This window comes from Miscanthus floridulus, chromosome 2 (assembly GCF_019320115.1).
Source record: "Miscanthus floridulus cultivar M001 chromosome 2, ASM1932011v1, whole genome shotgun sequence".
Classification (NCBI taxonomy): domain Eukaryota; kingdom Viridiplantae; phylum Streptophyta; class Magnoliopsida; order Poales; family Poaceae; genus Miscanthus; species Miscanthus floridulus.
The window spans coordinates 50184321-50188542 of NC_089581.1; the positions used below are offsets into that span (position 1 = coordinate 50184321).

Consider the following 4222-nt stretch of genomic DNA (forward strand, 5'->3'; position numbering starts at 1 on the left):
TTTGGATTTACGATGAAATGGGTTTCTAGAAGGAACTAATATTTAATGATAAAATGTTCCATCTGTGAGGTGCATGGTACAATAATCTCATACTCGTTGCATACCAGGTTGGTGATTTGGGATATGCTTCGGCCATCCAGTGCAGAGAGCTCCCACTCTCAGCCTGTTCGCTTGCTCGTAAATGATCGTAAATTTCCAGCCAGGAACAGTGTTTTTCTCTCACACCAAACCAGCCAGCAGTAAATAATCCACGATACAATACGGTCTCCCGAACAGGCTGTCTGTATGGGGTCTGGAAAAGGAGGTTAGTGGTAAGCCTTATCCTCGTCTATGTGATGTGAGAAGACTACGACTCAAAATTGGGATATGCTTTGGAGCTAGGAAATTACGCAGAGTAGAGTGAAACTTCCAATGAGGTGGAGGTTCTACAGTATGCTAGAGTACTTCTGCAGGTAAGAACAGTAGAACCTTTCAGCTGTCTATCTATTCTATTCATTACATATATCTTTAATGAATATATTGTAAACTCGTGCAGCGTGCTACCACTGATCCTGATGGCCGTAAGAGGGCCCTTCTTATCGGAGAAGGTATTGCTAACTTGACCGATGTTGCTGCTACATTTAGCTGCTACATTTTGTTTCTGAATGTGTTATTGACTTATTGTACATTTGTGCTGCCTCTTTATGCCATCGTACATGTCTTTCTATTATTTAGTTCATTGCGATGCCCTATTTATATTATATCCATTTGTTTCTATGGAGTAATTTTATAACTGTTAGATACATACCTAATATAAAGGAATCATTTAGCATTAGCCATTGTCAAATCCATGTTGATATCTTGGGGTTTGAATGTGGATATATATGCTGACTTAGAAGGTCCCAGTGCATTACAAGTGCTAATATCCACCCAATGCGCATCATGTAGTTAGTGCATTACAAGTGCTAATATCCACCCAGTGCACATGATTTAATTAGTCACCAGGGATCCTTGGAGGCAAATAGTTATAGGGGAAAAACAATGTTATGGTGTACATCAGATTTCACTATTATGTCTAATACTTGGATATATCGTGTATTGGCGTTTTATTGTGCATCCTCAGTTGATGAATCCACCTAGGGTTAACATGGTTAAACAGAATGCGAACTGCACAATTTTCATCTGATTCTATAATATGCTCTCTGTCATTTTTTATAACTAATTCTGTACTCTGCTCTCTACCTCTGTCATGTTTGATAACTGCGTCTCTGACAACCTTTTCAATTTACAGGTCAATTCAACTATTCACCAGTGTCCAAAGTTCAACATCAAGGGACCATGCCAGTTGCCATTGTGATGATCAGCTGTGTTTTCGAAAATCGCATGGCCGCAGGCTGCAAACTTTGTAGTTTGTCATTCTTTTGCTGTGATATGCGGCATATGCCTGACCGTAGGTGTTGACAACGTAGTGACAGTGACAATGACCGTATATAAATTAAACCAATGTTTCTGACCAGCTCTTAGTATTACCATTTAATTTATAAAACCATCTCAATGGTGGACTATAACTTTTGTTTTTGAAGTCATTGCAAGGCGCCTGAAGGGCCCCTGATGCTCTAGTAGTATTTGGCCCCGTTTGGCTTCTGAATCTTGGCTGAAATTGGCTAAAAACACTGTTCTGGCTAAAATGTTGTGAGAGAAAAATACTGTTCTGGCTGAAAAAAGAAGCCGAACAAGCCGGATATAAGGTAAGCCGAACGAGCCCCCCCCCCCACCACAGCTGCGGCTGCCTGCTTTCTTGCCTACCTCAATAGTGTTTGCTAGTCACTCTTTGCAGCAGCAGCAGCCAGTCTTCCGAACGGAGTGATTCAGCCTGTTCGTTTCGTTGTAAACGATCGTGGATTATTTACTGCTGGTTGGTTTGGTGTGAGAGAAAAATACTGTTCTAGCTTATAATCCACGATCGTATAAGCCCAGCCGAACAGGCTGATTGTCCTTGATCGAAGTCTCGAACAATTGGTCGACAAAATGGAAAGCGAAGGTTTAATGGTGGGTTTTTTTTTGAAACTAGGTATAGCTTCATTACTCGGCTAGCAAATCGTTAGCAACAATTACATGGATAACTTTAGGGATGGAACTAGTGACTTGCTCCTCTCCCTGAATATACAAATGACCCAACTTGGCTAGCTCATGAGCGGCTCTATTACATTCTCGAACTTTAAACACACACTCAAAATTAATGAAACAATCAGCAGCTAATGCTTTAATTTCAGCAATCACACTCCCACTGCCGTATCATCAAAAGCTTTTGCAATATGGGATATACCGTCCTCTTCATTCCTGTAGGACGCTATTATAGTGCCTAGATTACAATAGATGGACCCAAAATGCCCTACTCTAAAACTAAATTCTAAACATATTCCTAACACATAGGGGTATTTTGGTCCTTTTGTAATATACCATTACAAGGGTCAAGTCCGATTTGACTTCCTATGTTGACAGCCCTTCGTTGTACTACTTCGAGCCTTGCGCTGCTCCTCACACCTCTGACACCCAGTGTTCTTGGACTTCCCGAAATGTCCTTTGTGGCGCCCTCTAGGTCTCCGAATGTATCCTTACTGCTCTGGGAATGACCCCGCCGGGTTCGCAGCGACACTTTTGCGCTCATCCTTTCGAGGACCCCGCGAGGGTATCTCCACTAGGGGTCATCACCCACCAAACGGTACCTGCAAAGAGATAACACTTTGAGAAGCCACCAATGCAAATATTTAAGTTATTAGTTAGAGAGACATGAGAAAAGGGAACCCCGCAAATGGTACCAGTCCCCAATATTATTCAAGCAAACCAAGCCACTATTGAGACAGACCATGCCATTTCTCTTTCTTATTTTGCTTTATCAATTTGCTTGCCTTTTCATTTGAGATATGGCATGAGTTTGATAGTGATTATTTGCAATGAAACCTATTCAAAGCTCATCACACTCATTAGTATTTTAATTTTTTTATCATTCAATCACCAAATCCTACTAGAGGGCCTACATGCAATTTATAAGCTGGTTAGGGACAAAGTAAATGAAAACAGAAGCTTGACGGCATGTTTTCTGTAGCTTTATTTTTATTGTGTCTCTCCCCGCTGCCATAATGGCCCCATGTATATACTAACCAGCTTCCATACAAGACCATGGAGGTGAGCTTAGGAGCCATTTGAAATAGAACCTTGGAATATAGACGGTACAAGTAGAACCATATCTAGATGGAAAAATATAACCGTTGAAAAAAATAACATTTGAAGCGTAGCTCTTGACCATAATATCTTTTACATGTAAAATGGCTAATTTGTTAGCTAGTATAAGATATAAATAAATAAAGGTTAGTGAAAGTAGAGAAGCAAAAATGAGGGATTGGATAGAGTGTACAAATGAAGTGGTGGCCAGAATCTGGAAAAGGAAGCCTTACTTAGAGGTCATGTTTTCCTAAACGCTAAACGGTAAACAGGCGGTCATTTAACGTTTAGCTATTATTCGGGCTAAACAGTCCATTAAACGGGCTAAACGGACAATTAAACAGGGTAAACAGACGATTAAACAGAAACGGAGCATCGCCGTGTAGTGTTTACACGGTGTTTAAACGGGCTAAACGGCCGTTTAAGCGAACAGTAGAGGTACCAGGCATCAATATTCAATATTTGAATGGTCTCTTAGAATTATTGAGCTTGTAGTACTCCATTTCTCGCTGTTTCCTTGTGTAATACGGAATTATTGTTTGCTTAATCTAGATCTTCTTGTGTTACTCCCTCTGCCCCCCTAAAAACGAAATCCTATGTTTCAAAACTTGTCTCAAAAAGAATGTAAACATAGTATTTGCACTAGATTTTTTTATGGGAACTGTCTGTCAAGAAATATAAACACCAGATGCACCCATCGCCCAACATCCCTATCCATCCCTATCCATGGTCATTCTCATCTACACACCTCCGGCTGTTTGCCTGACGAGTAAAATAGATATTTTGAACTTATGTGAAACCATCCGGATGCAACTATTGCTTCTGTGAACCAGCATGTTGGAAGGGCATATGCCTAATCTTACCTCAATACTTGAGATTTAAATATTTTGTGGGAGAGACAAAGTATTAGTATTGACAGCTCTCCTGTCCATTTAAAAAAAAAAAATAGTACCCCATTTACAAGTTTTTCATTTCCTAGCTGTCACGCTATTGCGTGAATGGGTCGTTCTCTGCGGTATAG

General features: G+C 40.4%; 1 long non-coding RNA gene across 1 annotated transcript; it reads left to right on the forward strand.

Annotated features, from left to right (window-relative positions):
• The first annotated feature begins 335 nt into the window (after positions 1-335).
• On the forward strand, positions 336-1505 carry LOC136538748 (uncharacterized). The gene is made up of 3 exons (XR_010779454.1): positions 336-452; positions 536-587; positions 1271-1505. It is a non-coding gene; the product is annotated as an uncharacterized lncRNA (long non-coding RNA).
• Positions 1506-4222: the final 2717 nt, after the last annotated feature.